The sequence below is a fragment of the Ambystoma mexicanum genome, chromosome 3q (assembly GCF_040938575.1).
Source record: "Ambystoma mexicanum isolate Mex_15411 chromosome 3q, UKY_AmexF1_1, whole genome shotgun sequence".
NCBI lineage: Eukaryota > Metazoa > Chordata > Amphibia > Caudata > Ambystomatidae > Ambystoma > Ambystoma mexicanum.
Window position 1 is genome coordinate 1,116,818,968 of NC_090926.1, and position 22,265 is coordinate 1,116,841,232.

The following is a 22,265-nucleotide window of genomic DNA, read 5'->3' on the forward strand; positions in this document are numbered from 1 at the left end:
CCTTGTCAAGTAGGATTCTCCTAGGTACTCCCTGCTCTTCCTCGTCCCAGTAGTTACTTCTGAGGCACAAGTAGCTAGAGGTATAGGGCATGGAGGTGAAGTGTATGGGAAGTGAGGGGGGGTTTATGAGTTGGTGCAGGGTCTAAATACTGTGCTCTCTTCGTATAGTCATTCCTAATCCAATAGGGGGGTATCCCTCCCGAAGAGATCCTCCCGCTGAGTAGCACCCCTAGGGGGACTATCGGGAGCTGCCTCCCCTCTCTGGCCTCAGGGGTGGGCATCCCTGTAGAGGAGAAGGGACGACATCCAAGGAAATGTATACGAACGAGAAGAAGGACTATTATGTGCCACGTTAAGGGTTTTTAGTCAAATCAAAAGGAAAACGACCATCTAGCCGTACCGGTAGAAGGGAAGTTCCCTGCCTAACCAACTAAAATAAGGGTTCTAGTCAAACACCAAAAATAAACAGTCCCGAGTCCAAATCCTATTCAGCTAACTGGCCCTACCACTTAGGAAAACTGAACAAATAGAAGGAGGCTGGAGCAATAGCTTTGGTCAGTGGGTTCAGCCTGGCACAATCACTTGGATCACGTGTCCATAGGATTAACAAGTGCATCAATGTCGCAACACACAGTTCACAACTTCTCTGCAGGTTCTGTAGGTCATATCTCAGTTATTTATAATTCTCTCTCCAGGAAGAATAGTTTTTTCCTTATACACGTCCATCAATTGAGACTTGTTCTGTACAATGTTCATGTTTCATACTTAAGCTCTGGAATCCAGAAATAATTTCAGTTTTTACAAGATCGCAGCAAAAAGGCTGTGGTATGACCTGGTAAAAGTGTTTCCGTTAAACCACCCATGGGGAGCAGGGGTTGCAGAGGTGTCCCCCACTTCCCAAGTGCGGTATAATGAGTCCAGGGGTGTCCTCTGCCTCCATTCCATGGATTGTGGGGGCCACACCATGGCCCTTTTGCCACAATTATTTTTTAAACGCCCATTTTCGCGGCTGCTTTATTACATGGAATCGAATCCTACAGGTTCTTTCCCTCTTCAGTTATGTTCGTTCTACTTAGTGGCTCTTAAACTGCCCAAAGTCCTCTATCCTTCCGACAGGCTTACTTTGTCTCAGTCTCAGTGGGGCTGCTGCTCATTTGGATTTTCTTGTCTCCCGTAACCCTGTTGGCTTTCACAGCCTCGAAGAACAGGACTCTCCAAAGTCCTATGGCCCTCTGATAGGCTAGCTTTATCTCCCTTCGGTGAGGCATCTGCCTGTTCTGGTTTATCAGGTTCCCGTGACCTTTGTTGCTTTACAAGCCTCGAATGTCTTGGTTCGCGCCCCCCCCCCCTAATGATGTTACCCTTCTCGTGCAGAGCTCGGGCTTCCGGGCTCTCCACTGCAGTCTGGTCTCAGCATCAGTTCCCAGGCCCACCACGGCTTCCATGCTGTCACGCCAGATGGTTGCTTTACCGTTCCAGTCTCCTTTGTAAACCAGGCCTCTTTGCCAGCCTTGCAGCATCTTGAGAGCATCTCGATCACTCTGCACACTACAGCTGGCTGCGCGGTCTAGCATGGCTCCACCCTTCCAGGACGTCTCTCTCCGTCAGAGGCTCACCTCTGCATAGCGTTATTCATTCTTCCTCTGGAATTCAAAGTTCCTCTTGGTATGTACGTCATCCAAAACAAAAGAGGGGTGTCCTTCCTCGTTGACTGGAATTCAGGTGAGATCCAGCATTACCTGAAATCAAGCAGATTCAGGAGTAAGAGTCTTTCCAATCTAATCACCATCCAATCCACCTGCTGTGATCTTGGTCCACCACCTCCTTTTAGTCAAACCTCACACCTTCTCCCACTGCGTCTCCTCATGCCACCAGGAAGTCTTACAGGGGTCAGTGTTCACAAAAAGGAGGATAAGACCCACCCCTTTTCCTTGTAGAGGGCTGACAATTTCAACAATTGCGACCCCCATCAGCAACAATTGGGGATTTAAATTTGTTGGTAAGTCTCTGTGTGGCAAGGCGTGTCTCAGAGGGCCCATTGTCTCACGTGCTGGATTTTGGCACCCGCTGCTGACTCTGGTAGTGGACAACATCCCCAAAGGCTGCACGGCTCTTCTGTCCTTCCGCTGGCCGGGTGCCTCAGTGGTTTTTTTTTTCTGTCACGCGCATCAGCTGGGGCCACACTGTGGAACAGCCTCCCGGTCTACCACCTCCAGAAGCAGCTCCTCCTCTCTTCTACTCCCCCACCCCCTAAGCAGGTCACTTTGTTGAATGCTTTCCCTGCAGCCATCAGAAAAAGACAGATGGGTGCAAAATTTTGCAATTGAGAATGTCAAACTCAAACTTAAAATATTAAAGAAATACGATTTGCTTTATACACACACAATTATTTATTCATCAGGTTGAGCTGTGGTCCAGCGATCTATCAGTTTTCAAGGACAGCAAGGTCGCTTTATCTTCTACGATCAACGGTCTCATTAACTCTTATAGCTCTTTGCACACAGGTCTGCATCTCCATTGCCTACAGTACAATTCGATTGGTTCAATGAGCTTCTTGGCCACTTAGTTTTCCTCAACACGCCTGGATCTCTTTATTCGGCATCACAATTTGCAACATCCAGTATTTATATTCCTGGACAGCAGCCCTACCACTTAAAACAAAAATGTAGAGATTTAGAGTGAACCATAACTCAACATATTCTAATGATCCTCTGCTTTCATTTGCTTTTCAAGACTACCACAATATTTTCTTCAGGTTCGATGATCAAAAGCTAAGTAAGAGGGAGATCGCAGACAAAGGGTTTTGTTCACAATGGAGTACGGGAGGGGCAGGACAGGCATAGGTGCGTTTACTTACCGTCCAGATTCAGATTTTCCTAGGGATCACGATGGGTAGACGGGGGAAAGGGTGGCGGGAGGGTCACTGGGAGTGCGGTCTTCCGTCCTTTGTTCCAGTGAGAGGTTGCAGGTGCAACTGCAAGATGAAATGGAACAAGGCGAGTTCCAGTGAAGATCACAGTTTGCAGGTGACGCCATGCGTCCTTTCAGTCGTGGTCACAGAAGTTGCACCAGGACAGGTTCCCTTGACGATAGGAAGCTGGAATTTCAGGAGAAGGTGACCACCAAAGTTCAAAGCTTGAATACAGAACAGCAACTGTTCTGGCCAAGCAGCGCCAAGGGAGTTGGTCTGTTCACCGGGCACTCCAGCGACACTACCGAAGGCCATGAGCGGCTGGCTCCTCGAGAAGGCGTCAAGACTAGGTGGTCCCACTAGTCCAATCGCTGAAGCACCAACAACGGCCTCCGGAGATCAGGCAGAGGAGCAGGGCTTCACAGAGCCAGCCACTGGAGATGTTGCAGGTCCACAGCAGAAGTTGTCCTCAAGTCATGAACGAGCTGCTCTTCATTGAAGGATTCTTGGCTTCCACGTAGATCTGAAGAATAGCTGCAGGAGTCCTCCTCTTACCCAAAATCCGAGCTAAAATCTAGTCCAAGCCCACCAAAGATAAGGATCTGCACCATTCAATACAGCCAGTAGCTGTCCAATCAGGGAACACTACACGTTGCACATCCGCCCCAGTAGCAGAGATTTTTGCATTAGTGATGTGGCTGGGACTCCATTGTCCCATGCGTCTTCCTGGGACAGACACACGAAGACTCACTAGCAAAAGCAGCAGGTTTCCGGGCAAGTGCATGACCTTATAAGTGTTACTCTCCGACTATAAGGGAAATGGAGCTCAACAACGAACAGTTGTCTTCCTGACCGGTTCAGCTTGATAGAGCTTAACTCTATTTTTAAGCTTTATTCCTTAACAGAGGCCTCCTCACTCAAGGGAGTTCTTCCGCTCGATACACCCCTCTGCTGCTGTCAAGGAGGACCGGACAGAGGGCTTGATCAAGCAAAAGAACGGGTAGCAACATCGCTAAGGAATCAAGCTACAAGGAAAGAAAGAACAAGGTTATTGGCAACCAATAGTAAAACAGAATATAACACTTGGGTGTTTTTATCAACCCGATTTGATGGGACTTGGTAATGAGGAATCAAGGATCAGGATTAATGACCAGGTGCGCTGTTCCTTAGTACCAAGAGTTTAAGATACCCTAAGTAAGGAGTCCCTATTATATGCTGAAAGACGGCAACCAAACAAAAACCTCCTTACCAGGTGGCACAATGTTATTGGAGTGGAGTATCTGGGTCTCCAGGAAGAGGGAGGAGGGGGAAGGGACGGGAGACCACAACGGGAATAAACAAACAGGAAGGTTAGTATAGAAAGCTAACCCGGTCAAAACGAGGGTCGCTCTAGAGCAGAGTTTGTGCACTGCGTAACTGCAGGGCGTCCAAAATGCACGTGCAAAACAAGGAAGTCCACTGCTGTTTTCTGGAACCACAGATAAACAAGAACAACACACATGTATTAGTTATCAATGACCCCTGGGACAGAGAAGAGGCTAGTCACACTGTGCAGGGAGGAAGTACCGGTACGAACAGTGGAGGATCTGAGCGTTCCGCTGCACTGAAGAGACGTGCAGAGCTGCCAGCCACACAGCTGAACGGTAGCAGTGAATCCAGAATTCGGATCCACGGGATGACGCGATATGCAGTCTGATGGGAAGATGGGTTGTCAACGTGCTAGTGATCCGAAGAGCAAAATCAGCAGGCAAGAGGCAAACCGATGGGAAGAAAAGTCAGGTAACGTGCTGGTAGACCAAAAACGGCAGGCAAAGACGGGTCATGGAAGCAGGCTAGATTCGTCAGGAATGAAATCAAGTAAACGAGGTAAAGTAGCGCTACTGTAGAACGGAGTCAATCAGAAGCACCCATCAGTGGGTCAGAACGTTATTTAAGCTTACGCGTAAGACACAACTTGGTGCGTACACCAGCTGACATGGACACATTAGTGCCCGGCGTGGACTCTGCCATGGTGTGAGACAGCTGCGGCCCGTTGCCAGGGCAACCTCCAGCACAGCAGAAACGGCACTCCCATACAATGATGATGCAATAACAGAGCTTCGGGGAGAAGGGCAACGAGGGTGAGATTGGACAAAAAACCCCTGTTCACAACAGTATCCACCCCCAAAGGCAGAGCAACCCCCCCCGGAGGCATGAAAGGCACGTAGCAAGGGAGGGGCATGGATGTTGTACTCTGGTCCGACTTCGCCCTCTGCGCTTGTGTGGTGACTGGTGGTAATAGGTGATGCTGCTCGGGACTGCTCCTACGTGGAGAACAGGGGGTGTGAGTATGGCAGCTTGTGCACCTGATCCCCTTCCAGACCTCTTCTACCAAACCGTGGTACCCGTGGGATGCGCGGTCCCTGGAAAGCTCACCTGTTGATTAGTTCTGGCGAGCACTCCATCCTGCTGCTTCTGGCAGGGGCGGTTATATGAGCTGGACCGAGTTCCTTCACTGGTCCCTTGCACGTGGTAGTCCAGTCCTGCTACGACTAAGCCACTATACTTCAGGTAAGTGTTCCTGTTTGCCTCTGTCTTTCCTCGTCTTTTTTGTTGTATTGTAAAGTTAGTTGTCTTGTATTGCTGTCCGTTCTACTTTTGATGTTTGCTCTTTTGCTTTCTTCCCTTGCAGGTGATGTTGCCGGCATGGCAGATGCTGCAGAGCTCGAGGCAGCAGCCGGAGGGAATGAGGAACGAAGCTGTAGCGGTACAGTAGCTGGTAAATTGTTAACTAGGGGGCGCGTAGGGTTCAAATGCGGCGCGACCCTAGGACGGATGTTCTAACCTTGTCTTTCTTCCTCTTCACAGGTCCGAGTTTGTGGATGCGGAGTGCGGTGCTGCGGCGTCGGGATTAAGATCACTGGATGTCAGGAGATGAGTCTGCAGATGAAGTGATGAAGCACCGGTTTCTTGGAGGTGAGTATGCAGGAGAATGCCTGGTTTCAAAGGTAAGTAGACTGGTCCAAGCGGCGGTGAGCGTCACGTTGCATGCCAGTGCACAGTAACACGAAACACCGGCCTTAAGGTTGGAGCAGCTTATATAGCCGAGCTTCTGAAGCCATGCCCACCGGGTTCAACCTGCCTGCTACACCCGATGAGTCAGCACATGACGATGTTCTCTGGAATAAAGGCTTTCAGCTCCTGGAAAGTTCTTGCAAAATAAAAGCACTTCTGCACTGAAATAAAGTAAAAGCACTCATGCACTGTAATAAAGTGTTCCTGCTCACATCTCTATATGAGCCTACAGCCAGGGCCCCTGTGTTTATGGGTCCCAAAGGGACATAAGTGAGTCAAATGACCCATTGCCCCCATCACTAGATGGTGTGGTTTTTGTGTTCTGGGGCCTGTGGCCATGACAGGTGTCTCTATCCAAGACAATGACCGAAGGAAGCCCATATCAATGATAGATATGCTTCAGGAACAGCCCTTCCAGGACTGAAGGGGTCAGGAGACCAGCGCAAGGAATGAACCGCACCATCTTGGTGAAGTAGTCCACCACCACCACCCATACCGTATCAAAGCCCTGTATTTTCGGCAATTCCACAATAAAGTCTATTGAGATTATGTGCTAGGGTTTGTATGGTACGGGTAGTGGTTGCAATAAACCCACAGGCTTACCATGAGAGGATTTAACCTGAGCACAGATGACGCACAAAACAATATGGCTGATGACATCCTGGGACGTTGAAGGCCACCAGGACCACCGATGCAGGAGTTCCAGTGTTTTCTGCTGGCCAGGATGGGCTGCAACCAAGGAATCGTGCCAACAGCTCAAAGCCTAGAATCGTGCCTCCTCAGGCGGGATATACACTTTCCACTGGATGTAGGGAATACCCAAGACCAAATCCATGTTCATGTTCCCAACCTCATCGGGATTACCCGATACCCACTCCTGTAATAGCTTCTTAAGGGGAGGCAGACGAGTACACGCACAGGCAACCCGGTTCGGCAGGAGCAACGGGAAGGACAGGCCAGTCAAGGAGGACTCAGAACAGGATCGAGATAACACATCAACGCCCGCACAGGAGCGAGCAGGGAGATGGGTTATATGGAAGTTAAACTGAGAGAAAAACAGATGCCAGGGAGCCTGTCTCACGGAGATGCACTTCATCGTCCGAAGCGCCAATAAACTGCGGTGGTCGGAGTACACAGTGACCTCATGTCTTGCACCCAATAAGGGAGGACGCCATTCGGAGAAGGCTTTGTTTATGACTAGTAGTTGTTGTTGTTGTTCCATCACTGTATAGTTCCTTTCGTAGGGAGTCAGCTTTCTTGAATAATAGGCCACAGGGTGGTTTTTCATTGGAGCCGGGACACCTCTGGGAGAGGATGGCCCCCACACAAAGCTGGAAGCATCACTTTCAACCAAAAACGGGAGCTACGGGTCCGGGTGCGGAAAAAAAAGGCTTTCTTCAGGGACACAAGCACCTTTTGCACTTCGGGAGACCAAATGAAGGCGTGCTTAGCGCTGGTTAAGCTGGTCAAAAGGGGCCACTACGGCACAAAAGGAATGAATGAACCTTCGATAAAAATTTGCAAAGCCGAGAAAAGACTAATGATTTAAGGGAATCCGGGACAGGCCAATCAAGGATAGCCTTCACTTTGGAATGACACATTCTAATCCCGTGTGGATATTAAGTCACACCCACGGAGGGGGTCTGAGCGCAAGACACATCTTGGTGCTTACACCAGCTGACATGAGCTCCCTGCGCGGCGCACTCTGTCAGGTGTGAGACGGCTGCGGCCCGTCGCCAGAGCAACCGCCAGCGCTGCAGAAATGGTGCTGCCATACAACAATGATGTAATAACAGAGACCTTCAGGGAGAGGGGCGACGAAGGTGAGATCGGACACAAAAACCCCAGTTCACAATAATAAGGACTTTCCTGACCTGAGACAGCAGAAAGGAGGCTAAGCTACAACATGGCCAAAGAACAAGCGAAAATATTGAGGGATAGCCATTTTGGGGCACTAGCCATCTTTAGAAAAACATGTGCGGTAAATGCAAAGTGCACACCAAAAATAATGCAAAAACTGTAAAAATGTAACTGCTGCCCCATTAGTCTTTAGGCACATAAAATGTAACAAAAAATTCCCTATGTAAAAAGCTAAGGTGACACAAAAGTATCCGCATTCCACTGCATGACATAACAAATGTGCAAATGGCAGGGGAAGTGAAGTTGAAGGCTTTACGTCTGTCAAAATGTCAGGACATGATCAAAAACAGAGCAGAAAAATGGGATTCTATCGGAAAACTTTGGAGGGAACGTTGCAAAAAGAAAATATTTCCCCAACACATTTTTATTAACACTTCTGCAACAAATCATTCCTGTGAGTTTTCTTTGAGACTTTCTCACTGCAACAGACCTGATGGCTGCCAACCCTCACGTATCCATTAGGAAACTACACCCTTTTGGCGTTTTGCAGTGAAGTAATGCACTACCAATGTGTGGTACTACTTTTGACCATTAAATCCGGTCCAAATGGTATCCAGAGATCTTAGGTGTGATGATATGGTACGATATGATGTGGCATTTATAAAACGCCTGTACACAAGTGTTTCTAGGCACGACAAGGAGAGGGAAACAAAGGGGAGGACACAATAATAATCTTACTAGGCATTGTGCGATTCAGATTGCCAGGGGGAAGGGGAAAGTGCAGTTAGCTCACAAGTACAGATGGTGGCTCAAGTGCAGAGAGATGGGACTGTAGGGTTGCAGATACGGCCCTTAAGTGCTGAGGAGCAAGCCTGCAGGCAGTGTAAGGGCAATTGGACATGCAGGAGCCTGGGCCAGAGTTCAGAAGGTGACCAGTTGGCCAGTGCACGGAGCAGTCAGGTGCATCAGCTGGGGAGAGGAAGAGAAAGCGGAAGCAAAAAGGTATAGCTTCCGTTGCTTCCAGAACCGGAGGTGGTTCAGCTCAAGTTTGAGAGAGGCAGGGAGGCTGTCCCAGAGCAAGACCCCAGCCGAGGAGATAGATCTTCTCTCTGCTTGGAGATGCGCGAGACCCTCAAGGGTTTGAGGTGGATGAGCGGAGAGCTCGTGAAGAAAGATGTTTTGGAAGTGAAAATTGGAGGTAGAGCAGTACCAGGCCCCAGAAAGACTTCTGGATGATGCAGAGAGTCTGGAAGTTGATCCTTGCAGCCACGGGAAGCCAGTGAAGAGATTTCAGAGCAAGAGCGAGAGAGACCCAATAAGGAGGATCTCTCTCTTCCTGGCTTTAAGGCAGAGTTCATGTAGGGTGATGGTCTCACCCCTGGGTCCTCCTCTTCGGGGTGCTGACCCTTCATGTCTAATATTCCTTAATAGGTACATCAGTTCTTTTCTTACTTGATGTTTGGGTGATAGCATCCCCCTGGATCTCCCTCTGTTGGGGTGGGGCGGTGGCAGAACACGATATAAAGGGTACTGGAACCCAGAGTATAACCGAGAAAGAAACACATCTGCTTGGCAGCAGGAGAGTAAACAAAGCTATTATGACGCTGCATTGCAAATCTGGGACCTGCACCCATATGAGAGCCAGAGAATAAGAGGGTCTTGGAGCTGAGAGAAAAAGACAGTCCAGAAGGAAATATATTCTTGGCAGGAGAGCAAACCAAGCTATTGTGATACAGCATTGCGACTCGCACCCACGTGAAGGTCTAAGAATAACATGAAGCTCACTCAAGCGAGTATGGTGTCTCGGACTCAATGAGTTAAAAGGAGGAGGTTAACACCAACTATCCCTTATAACCTCCTGCGGTGCGTTTGGCAGAAAAGTGAGCCAGACATAAACCCTCTGAACAAAGAAGGGACATTCACATGCTTGTTTTGTTTTAAGTAGAACCAGAAGAAATCCAGGGGAAGAGAGCTAATCCCCAATCACTGGAATACTAAAGTAAAAGGAACATTTATTTTGGTGGTTTTGACAACCCAAGACATTGAGAACTTTTCTGTTGGTAAGAACTGTCATTATCACTTTTGTTTGGACCATAACATCCTTGCACATTAGATTTAAGTTACTAGTGTTAGGGTTAGAAGCAGTGTTTTTGGACACAACAGGGACCATTTGTTTAACATCCTGACGTTTTACATAGTTTTCTTTTGGGGCAGGGACCTCCCTCTTAGCTTTAGGGACAGAGGGATAGATTTTCCAACCCTTAATCGGTTAATAAAAGTTAAAACCAGATGTAGGCCACCTTTGTGTCCGAGCCTCAACTCTGCACCCTTACAATCTGCATATCATCCGCATATCGATGCATATACATATATTGTGTTTTGCAACCAAATTTCCTAGTGGCACCATCTATAAGCCGCCCCTTCCTCCAGCAGCCTCAAGCCAGGCTATCTCCACTCTACTCCCCTTTCATACAACCTTAACATCGTCTTCTACTTAACATGTCCCCCTAAAGAATCAGCCACTTTACTATCTCTACACAACATTTATTCCATTTAAAAATATACATTACATAGTATTTAATATACAAGGAAACTAGATATACTTAGATATGCCTAATCACTAACAATGGCATCCAACATATTCAATATAATACATAAAAACACACTAGGGGGTGACTGCTGCAGCCGGTCACCCCCTTTCAGTAACTTATAGGGCTGTCTCTGGTGGCTGAAGGTGACCTGTACCGGGCTGACCCCATTGCAGCTTTATACTGGGTGGCCACATTGATCACGGAGACCCACCCACTATAACTGTGCAGCCAATTCCATTCTTAATGTCTTTGGGCAGACACCTGCGAGCATGAGGGTCCATCTATCACTGTGCCGTCTATGATCTCTTCAGGGTGAGCCCCACAGGCTGTGGGGACCACCAGCACTCACTGCCACTCCACCCGGCCATTTACAGCCCCATAGCCATCCTTTTTTCCCCACCCACCCACTCTGCTTTGTGTCGAAGTGTTGCTTTAATTCACCTGGGCTGCCATGACGAGGCAGCCCAGGACTTATCTTAACCACTCTGCTGCCCTTCAGAAAGGGTCCGCCTCGCCAATCCGGACTGGGCGGTTCATCTTCTGCCCAAGCAGCCCAACGCATGCTGCCGGGCCTTTCATAGTCCTGGGACTGTCCAGTCTAGCCGCTGCAATGGGTCGACACCCGCACAGGGAAACCTGGGAAGCCAAGCAGCCCTTGCCATGCAGCTCAGGCCCACAGTTTACTCCCCACACAAGCCAGCCCGGCACAAAAAAGATTCTTAGGCCCTGGCGGGGGTAAAGGGTGCTCGAGAAGTTGGTTTTCTTGCTCTCCCTCTGCTCCAGTCTCCTCTTTATTCCTCCTTTTTCTAACTGGCTTTCTTTTAAAATTCTCTTTGGATTCTATTCTCCCCTGCCCAGCGCATTCTTAGGCAGGGCCGTTCTGTCACTTTGTTCTCCTTTCTTGAGCATTCCATCCAGCCCCTTGGTTGGCTAACTGAATTAGTCAACTTTAAAAACACACAAAAGAAACACACACTACATATAATAAAACACTTTATTCACTCTGGTGTCCGTCTTTATTCCCAGGTTTCTCCTTTAGGGGGAAAGCATGCTGCCCTGGGTGTATCATTCGAAGGCCGGCACGTTGCACATGATCATGCGCCAACGTGCCACTCCTCTGTTCTATCACTTCATTTTTCTACTGTTTATTCTCTTCATGCCTAGCCCTATTCCATCTAGGATTAATCCTTCCTCAGCCAGTTTCTGCCCACACACGCAATCTCTCTAATCTTTTTCAGTTCCTTCTATTTTCAACCACAACTTCTTTCCCCTCCTCACCGCCCACACCTTGCCAGAGTTTCATTTTGATCTTCTTAATGCTTGCTCAGTCTGCAACAAGTACCACTCTATTCGTCACGTATTTTTTCGCTGTAGCCTAAATTTTATCTGCTCCTCTGAAAGCCGGATTCCCCCGATAATTCATTCACTGTAGCGTCATTTTGTACCTCCTCCCCTCAGTTCTCTCATAGCTCTGACTCTTCTGAGCGTGGCAGAGGTACAGGGATTCTTTTGAATTCCTCTTGGACCCTTACCCTTTACTCCTTGACTTCCAATGAGTATCATTTTTCCTCTTCTTTTCCCATTTCGCTTCTTGTTGGGTACTGTGCTCCGGGCTCAGCTTCTGATTTTATTGATCATCTTGATCTTCTTTTCTCCTTTCTACTTCCTTCTCCATTTTGTCTTCAGGGGGATTTCAATGTTCTTTCTACTAGTCCCTGCTATTGTCTTCACTCACTGATTCCCATCATCTGCATCTCTTGCCATCTACACCTTATCACCAATCTGGTTCCTGCCCCAATCTAATTTTTTCTACACTGCTTCCCTCAGAACCTGTGTCTTCTGGTCCCTTTTACCCATCTGACAATTTTCTACTTTCTTTATAACCCTCTTCTCCTACTTTACCTTCCTTTTCGCCCTAACTTTCACTCAGCGTAATCTTTGCTCTTAACTCTGCTTCCTTTCTTTCTCTGCAAAATTCTTGTCTTTTATCTATCACTTTTTACTCCCTCTCTCCAGAACAGGCTACCAGTACTTTGCATTCTACCTTATTTGACTGTCTCTCATCTCTGCCCTTTTCCACCTACTTGTAAATTTCCCCTGCCTTAGCTTACTCCTGACCTCCCATCCTCCTCATCGTCTCTTCCAACCTCTTCATACTTTTCAGTCTCCTAAACCCCCAATCCCTCCCTTTTTTAAAAAATTTTCTACGATTTTGCTAACTACCTCACATCCAAAGATGCCACTGTTTGTTCTTCTTTTAACTCTCCTGCCACCACTTCTCCTCTTCGTCCCATAGGTTTACCATCACATTCCTAATCCTCCTTCTCTCCTCTCTGACTCCGACACCTCTACCCTTCGCACTCATGCTTATTCTACTGCTTCTCTCTCTGACACCCCCTCCAGATTGATTCCCCAAGTCTACCCCTTTCTTCCTTACCTTACTTTGCTCCATTAATTCTTCTTTTTCTAATTATTGTTTCCCTTCAAGAATACACTTATTCTTCCCATCCTAAAAAAGCTGGTTCTTGATCCGTCTATTCCTGCCAATTTCCAATCTCACTTCATTTCTTTCTAAACTCCTGGAGTGTGCTGCATATGCTCAGGTTTCTTCTTCCTTTAACCTTTACTCTCTTCAATCTAGATGTTGACCCTCTCACCATACAGAGACTGCTCTCTTGTAGGTCTCTAAGGCTCTTCTTTCAGCTGGTCATTCTAAACTTTCTGCTATTCTTATTCTCTTAGACCTTTGTGCTGCTTTTGATATTGTCGATCACGCTCTTCTTATTTCTTCTCTTTCCACTCTAAGCATTTCTGGCTTTCTTTAAGAGATGCTTGGCGGTTTTGAAAGGAAGGAGCTGCCCGATGTCCTAGAATTTAGGAGGTTGAGGCGAGCTACTGTACCACTTTTGGAGATAAAGTGGTGAAGGTGTGAGAAGGGTCCTAGATGATGCCGAGTTTTCTAGCTGAAGAGTAGGGGAGACCGAGGTCGGAACTGTATGGGCAGAGGAAGAGATGAGATGAGAGAGAGCTTTTGGCAGGGAAGAAGAGTACCTCTGTTTTGGCAGAGGTAAACATCAGACAGTGCGAAGCCATCCAATATTTATTGGCAGAGAGAGAGTTTTGATAGAGAGATCGGGAGAGTTCAGGAAAAGAAGATTTCGGTGTCTTCCGTGAAGAGTTAGTATGAAAACCCAAAAGGAGGTGATCGTGACCCAAGAGCAGAGGTGTAGTGTGTAAAGAGGAGCAGAGCAAGGCAGAGCCTTGTGGAACACTAACAGTAGAGGAGTGAGTTGAGAGTTGTTGCTCCAAGAGACAGAATTGGCAGGGTGCAGGGTGGGATTCAATCCAGGCAAGGGGTTGATCATGAATCCCAAGAAGAAAGAGTATTAAGGAGATCAGAGTGATCAACAGTGTCAAAAGCAGCAGACGGTTCAAGGGAGAAGTAAGATACAAGTTAGGTTTGAGCGCCTAGCAGATTGGATGAGGTTGGATACATTCATGAGATCAGTTTCCATGGAGTGACAGTTGCAAAAACCTGCTTGTAGTGGGTCTCGAAGGTTGTGGATATCTAGGAAATTGGTAGAGATGGTTGATGGTTGAACACAACCACGTAGTGCAGAAGGAGAGACCCAGGGCAAAAGTTAACTGCTAGGTTGGGGTCAGCCCTTGCAAGCAGAGTCAAAGGACAGGTTGAAGAGTTCAGCAAGGTTAGCAGTCACTATTGGGGCAATAGGCATGACTAGCTGAGGAGCAAGATAGTCTGATGGGGGAAAAGAGGGGTTAGCCTGCATCAATAGAGATAGCAATTAGTATTAGTGTGACTAAAGTGGGAGATGGAGGCAGAGGATGGTGGTAGAGTAGGCGGAGTGTAAAATGTAGGAGGAGAGTGAGGAAGGGCAGGAGAGTGTCTCTAATTTTGGAAATTTTTGCAGCAAGGTTAGCAGCTAGGCCATTAACCGTGAGAGTAGAGTTGATAGTCATAGACTTAGAAGGAGCGAGAAGTGAGTTTAGGGTGCCCTGTAGTCTGCGAGAATGGTTGGAATGAGGGTCAATGAGGGTTTGGTAGAATTCCCTTTTAGCTCTATCAAGAGTGGACTTGAGAGTTCAGGGCAGCAGACTTGCAGGTCCTCGTGTAAGTGGGTACGCCTTCATTTGCCAATGCATGTCGGTGCAGAGAGCATATGAATGGGGTGACCACCACATCAGCCCTGATCATACCGAGATTCGCGAGAAAGAGAGCTGGGGGCTCCTGCTTCACCATCATCGCTTCCACTCTCTGGAACGCCCTCCTTCAGCAGATCCAAGATGAACCTGCCTATGCAATCTTCCACAAGAAAGTAAAAACAGCATGATTTAACAAATATCTGTAAATAAGATGGATCAGCTTCACCTTTAAGTTGACTCACTATTGATGATGTAACGCAACTACCTTATCCTGTATGAGTCACTCACTATGTTGTATGCATGCACCATATTGTGACTTGCCTTTCATAACTTTGTATCACTAGCTCTGCGATACCTCCAGGTCTGGGCGCTATCAATAAATAACACTTAAAAATTATAAACAGATTTCAAGATGGCCGCCACCTGCTGAGAATGCACTCTCATGGTGCTCTGTTCGGTGGGAATAGCCTACAGGTGAAATTTGCAGTTTCCCAACCCCGGGATACCTGAAGCTGTCCCCCTAAAGGTGGGAAGGAAAGACCAAGGAAGAAAGAGTCCTCGGTGAGCCAGAGCGAGCACACAAGTGACCTGTCGGCGTGAAGTACGGGCTGGCAGTCACAGTGAAGCAGAGGCCGCAAACCTATAGAAAATAGTAGCTTGCGGAGTAGCGACGTGGCTCTACCCGGTGATCGCTCCTAGGAGTGAGCCAGCAAGACATCCTGGGGTGCCGGTGCAGCAGCAGACCCTCCGGCAATCGAAGGAGGCGGACACGGGTTCCCCTTGCTGGTGTGAGGAACGCCGGAGCGGGGTGAGGGGGCACGAACAGAAGAGTCTGCGGCACTGCTGTGATTGCCCCCAAATCCAGCGGGTGCACGGGATACTGCTTGCTGTTGGAAAGGTGACGTGATCCTGCTGGGCACTCACTGTGGGCAGTGGGGCGCAGGGAGATCCCGAAGAGCCAGTGGGGTGGCATATCCCCCAGCGAACGAGAGGAGCCGGGCCCGGGCCCCCACAGCTTGTATGAGGAGGTGAGCGGACAGAGGGGTTTGGAGGAGCCACGGCACAGAGGCAGGCAGCGGCGGACCCAGCAGCGGAGTCTCCCTGCCCTGGACTTCAGGTAGAGGATATCGAGCGGGTCCCCCACGCCCAGGAGCTGTGTGGCGTCACCCCCGGGGGCTCAGAAGACTAGGAAGCCGGAAAGTGCCCCAGGACCCGCGGGTGGGACTGGCACCATAGCGTGCACTGGGCCGGAGTGAGGGGAGCAATAAGGCAGGCCTGACAGGACCACTGGGCCCACCATCAGACTAAGGAAAAGAACGTGCTCCCACCTGGAGCCTAATATGCAGTAACTGTTAGCCGTCCAGCGGGCTTCTGGGCCCAACTGCATGTCACATCATAACATGTGCACCAAGCTGGGCTTGCGGGCAGCACTTAACAGCGATCTGGCAGTACCCCCAGGCCCGTCCACAGGACCCGGGTGGGACGGTGTGTTAAGAAGAAACCTGATGAGCAGAATCCACGGTCGATGGGGGTGAATCCACAGGCCCCAATAACAGAACGCATGGTACCGGAAACCAGCAACCAGCATCCACTGAAGGTCTGGCAGCCCCCCTGGCCCTGTCCACGGGGCGCACATAAGGACCCATCTTAAAGTGGAAATAAGTATGCAGATCACGTAGCGCACCTCAGAATGGAGTGAACAGGAGGCACAACAGCGGGAAGAGGACCGGGCGAAGGCGGAGAGCTGGACAGCTATCTAGGGTCCTATGAGTGGTCTCGCAACACAGACGCACGGCACAGCAGAGCAGTCGGCGCAATAATTGGCTCACTCCCAGGCAGCTGGCAAAGACGAAGGGCTCAGGCACAGAAGCAGATTTCAGAGGCCTGTGTGTTGGCCCCCTGCGCCCACCGCCCAGCTGCAGCAGGGACTAAAGATAAGCCAGGTCCAACACTGAATACCTACAGTCTGAGCCAACCCACCAGATGGAAAGGACTGGAACAGTCCTATCAGAATCAAACAGAATCGGACAGCGAAAGTACTGAACAAGGGACACAGATGCCAAATAACAGGTCCAAGAACCCCCCGCCTCCCGCTCAGACCGAAATCTATATCCAAAGCACGCCCAGGACAACTGGAGCACTGTTGGAGGCAACTTCGATCAGAGATGCACCAGTAGAGCAAGAAGACACTGAGGAGCAACAGGTGGAGCCGGTGAATATGGCACTCAATAAGGAGGAGCTCCAAAAATGCATGAAAAGCATGGAAAGTAGGATGATTGACTCCATTCAGACCCAACTGAGTTCCATCAGAGAAGATCAGCGGACTTCCTTGCAGGAGGTGAGAAGGGAGAGAGCTCGGGGAGAGAGTGGACACCACAGAGGTGGGCATTTCGGAGATCACAAAAGATATGAAACAAAACAGGGTCCTCCTAGGGCAACTAGCTAGAGCTACACATGACTCCAGGCGGAAGACCTGGAAAACAGGTCTCGGAGATCTAATATTAGGGTCAAAGGCCTGGAAGAGCCAATAGAGGATAAGGACCACCTACAAGAGACGATGCAGCACTGCTTCAGCAGCCTCCTCCCGGGCACATAGCCGGAAGAATTACTTATAAAGTGCACAGAGTCGGCCCAAAGAAAGGCATCCCCGGAGGGAAACCAAGGGATATCCTATTAGCAATGACCTCCTACACAGTGAAAGAAGAGATTCTACGGGCAGCAAGGAAGCAGCAGACAGTTACGATCAACGGAACACAAGTCCAGCTATTCCAAGACTTTGCACTATCTACTCTCCATTAGAGGAGGATGATGCAACCGGTAACGAAAGCCTTGATAGCTAGGAGAATCACCTACAGATGGGCGTACCCGTTTGGGCTGACCTTCATGTGGGAGGGGAAGCAGCAGCGGATCCCCACAGGCGAGGAGGGACTGGCCCTCCTACGGATAGAGGAGGAGGACACGAGCAACAGAGATAAAGAGGAGACCCACAACCAAAAAGGAGGTAAGACGAAGCAGTGGGAATGGTCATCGGTTCCCAAGAAAAGACAGGGCTGAAACACTACCCTGCAAGGTCCCAGAACGAAATGAAGAGCGGACCAGGGTAAGCAAGTAAGATAAATGCTAATTTGGGGAGAGAACTGGATCTCAGGGGCACCCTGGGGGTGGGGAGTGGCAGACACATTGGAATCGCAATACAGGGCATACATATGCCCTGGCAGGGAAGTCTTGAAGACACGCCTTGGGCCCTTCGTCCCGGGGGAACCTGGGGGAGGCACGACGATGCTTTGGTCCAAAGTTGGGGTGGGGGGGAATGGGCAGGGTAGTTCAGGTACAGTTCAAGAGGAGTATTGCATGGTGCATGCGGCGCAAGGTAAAGAGACAATCTACAAGGGGGGAGAGATCCCACAGAGATTCCAGGGGGGGGCAGGGGAGGGAAGAGGATCCAGACGGAGGGCATGGCTTAACTGAATGCGATTACCCTGAATGTACAGGGGTTGAACGCTCTGACAAAACAAAGAGCTATCCTAACTAGACTCAGAGCTCCAGGAGGCAATAATCTTCCTGCAGGAAACTCATTACTACCGGAGGATGTTTATGTTTAATCATTTATAATCGCACACCGAGGTACCCAAAGGCTTAAGGGTGCCAACAAAATATCAAACAAAACATACAAGCAGAAACGTACAAAAGACAGATCAGACCAGACAAAGTATATGGAATAACCAAAATCTAAATACAAAGCGACATCATAGAATAATGGACCATGATTGGAAACTACGGATAAGCTATGCAAAAACAAAAAAAATACAAAAAGACATGGAAGAACCTCCCTGACCAACGGGGGATCATCAAAGAATCAAATTACATCTTGAGGCCCCTCTAGAAAGATATTTGCACTGTCTTAAGAAAGCTGGTAAGGTGCTAGAACCACATCCCACTAGGACACAGTGATTATTGGATTGAACACACCAGTCTTTAAGATCCACCCTGCAAAGAATCTTCAGGTCCGATAGTCCCCTGGCCCAGTTCATGGTCTTAGCCATGCTAAGACCTTGCACCGCAAGGCTTCTCTGGACTCCTTGCCATCGGCCTTACAGATATTGGTAATGACAACATTTCTCTAATCCATGACAAAGTCGTGTGTACTTGTGTCATCTAATTTGGGCATGTGACACTTTCTTGTGCGTAAATTCTGCAAGAATCCCGACTTAGGGGTGGCATTGATCAACATAGGTTGATTAATCTTTTCTTGATCCAATTCCAGAGCAAGTTCAGGGATAGGAGCACATACTTCCGAAGCAGAGACAATGTCAATATTAGAGGTCCGAGTACTTTTAAAAGTGGTCATGATGGACCTGATGGGCACTGGAAGTTCACCACTGCAGGGGTCAGTGTGTGAGGCCTGATTTAGTTGCCCATTGTGTAGATTAGCTTGACAGGCCTTATCCAGTTTAAGCAACTGAATCCCATCCGTGGGGTTGTGTTGTTAATTTGTTTGTGGAACAATGTTCACTCTTAGTGAGCGCAAGTCTACAGCCCAGTTCTTTAGAGATTCAGCCAGTAGGTCGAGATCGAAAGCACTTGTACATAAAAGTAACTTTTTGGCAATACTGGCCATATTGGGCCAGTGAGCATGGGCTGATGGTTCCAATAAAGAAGGGGAACTAACCCCCTCTTGTGGGGTGGCGTTGGACAACGTAAGATGGACTATGTCACCCCTTGAGTGATTCTCTGGCTTTTCCAGGGATGAGAAAGCAGCAGGAGTGGGAGCACGCTCCATAATGACGCTGTCCATGTTGCTGTTATCAACACTTAGAATGCTCTGCAAAGATACAGGAACCGTAGGGTAAAACATTGATGGAGGGCTGCCAGGCTCTTGATTTGTATGTTCATGAGCAGGAAATCTAGAGGGGGGGGGGGGGCATTCTCCACAACTTTGGATGTTTCAGACTCGAAAAGGTCACTCTGCAGTCTCCTACGAGTGCTAAGGGATAAAACCTCTAGGAAGTGAGGGAGAGGGAATAGCTAGACCGATTGATCCCGTTTACACCAATCCTATGATGGACTTATCCCGCGGCCTGGGAGTATGAATCTTATACTCCTGTTTCCTTGAGCGCAAACCATAATCACCGCCTTTTTTTACTGGCGGCCATGGTATCACCCCCTGGGCTCAGGACCCGTGGAGACACTTACTGAACACAACGTGAGCAGCGACTGCACATCAAAGCAGCACCTTACTCTAGATGGGGCTGCAGCTAGGCAAATAAGACCACTCCTCTAAAGGAGCGTGCAAACTGAAAGGGCAAGTGAGTAGCACCACTCTCTAGGGTGGGCTGTTCAGGGTATCCTGTCCGAATGTGTTATGCCAGTGAGGTGGATTGTCCCAGCGCGTCCCACAGAAGAAAGAATCGCTTACCACTCTGACGGCCGTCTGCACTTGGACACCACTCGACTGAACTAACTTCCCAGGCGTCAGCCTGCGTGCTGAGTGTTGTGCTTCTCCAGTGGATATCGCCTCAAAGGATTAGAGAGGCGGCTGAGGAACACAAGTGCTCCAGGCTCCAAGCTCCATATGCTGCAAACCATAGGAGCTGTAAATGCCGCAGAGACCAGGAAGCTGCAGCCGACATGCCTGCACAATGAATCGACTAGAGTAAAGGACCTAAACTCGGGATGATTTGGACCTTCTTGGCATCACCTACACTAACTAGGCAAATGATACACAGATTCTCCTCTCGCTATCTGGGGATCATGGCAAGGACGGGGAGTTGGTGAATAGGGTGCATTTTATCATTCAGGCATGGATGGCATTGCATGGTCTATGCCTGAATGATAAGACAGAGCTGATCATCTTGGGCACACAGGCCAATATAAACAAATTAGGCCCCGACTGCGCCGCATTCAGTATAGACGGCAATGTCATTAAGGTCTCTAGGGAAGTAAAAACGCTTGGCTTTTATCTTGATTTTACCATGTCATTCACTAAACAGGTCAACTCGTTAGCATCAACCACAGCCTATACCTGTAAATTAATAAGAGCAAGTAAGCCCCTCCCATCCAACGATAATTGTATGATCCTGGCGAGAGCCTTAATACTTTCCCGACTCGACTACTGTAATGCCCTTTACAGTGGTGCCAACAAAGCTATTACCCAAAGGCTTCAAAATCTACAAAACAATGCCCAGGCATATTAGATGCCAACATAAATGGCTTTCTACTGATGACAAAATCCATCTAAAAACGATCGCCCTGACCCACAAAGCTCTCAATGCGGCTCCAAGCTACTTGACGGATAAAATAAAGAGAAAAATATCTAACAGACCGACAAGAATGGTCAAGACCAACTGTCTGGTAGTACCAAGATTTAAACTTGCCAAAATTGGCGGCATCAGCGTCCCTGTGATAGCTGCCAAACTGTGGAATGCTTTGCCACATAACCTAAGAGTAGACCAACCATTCTCACATTTTAGAAGGAACTTTATCAATCACATCAACCCTAATAATTTCCAGTCACCCTTAGATGTCTCTGTATCCCTAGCCTGATTGGACTGTATATGTGTATTATTAGAAGTCTTCACCCCGGGGCTTCAACCTAGATCCTATCATGCATGGTCGGGAAACGAAGTCTTGAGACTGCAGGAGACATATTCAGACGGGGTCCCCTTGACATTCATACAGTGCAAGGAGAAATTTAACCTCCCAGAATCTGAAAGGTTCAGATACATTCAGCTTAGACACTGGATTACTAACCCACTAGTTAGGAAAGCCGCCAATAGACCCCCCATAGGCCTCGAGCTAACCGCAACTAAAGGTCAACGTGCCCATAATGTAGCCACATGCTATCGCCTTACTGAAATAGTCCCTGAGGAAGAGGAACTTCCTTACATGGTTTCGTGGGGGAAAGAACTGGGGAAAGAGATCCCTTCTGAGGCATGGCAGCGAATCTGGACCAGAGCACATAAATCCTCCAGATGCACGACAGTGAGGGAATGCGCACTCAAAATATGTTACAGATGGTACTTTACTCCGCAGAGGCTACACGCTATAAATACGGAATACCCTGAGACTTGCTGACACGGGTGCGGGGCAAAAGGGGACCTAGGTCACATGTGGTGGCACTGTCCGACCATCCAATCCTTTTGGCTGGAGATTCGCTCCAAAATCAAAGACATCTGCGGATCCCTCCTCCCTATGGACCCAATGGTGATGGTCCTGGGAGACTCCCCCGAGGACGGATCATACCCGCAGTCTGGCCCCAGAGCGCAGCTCATTACCCAACTCCTGATGGCAGCTCGTCTTACGCGAGCGCGCTTCTGGAAAGAGCCGGAGGGCCCCTGTATTGCACAATGGTGGGTCAAAGTCTGGGAAATCATGGGAATGGAGAAATTAACAGCCACATTAATGAATGGTACGGACAAATTCCGCCAAATCTGGGGCCCATTTCTAAACCATGTAGAAGATAGGGAGCATATGCTCTTCCAACCAAAACTAATCAAATGTCTCCTCCAGCCCTGAGAATCTTACCAAATATAAGGTACATAACTGACTCAGCACCAGAGTGAGAGATTGTTGGTACTAGGAACAGCAACAGGACTACTGAGGGAGCAGGTCGAAAAGAATGTGGTGGGGCCCCTCCTTCCCCTCCCCCCCCCCTTTTTTTTTTTTTTTTTTTTTTCTTTTCGCTT

At 48.7% G+C, this 22,265-nt stretch overlaps 1 protein-coding gene across 2 annotated transcripts in view; it reads right to left on the reverse strand.

Moving 5' to 3' along the window:
* LOC138447657 (epoxide hydrolase 3-like) overlaps positions 1–22,265 on the reverse strand; it is a 374,419-nt gene that overhangs the window by 325,912 nt on the left and 26,242 nt on the right. The gene's annotated exons all lie outside the window — the stretch shown is intronic.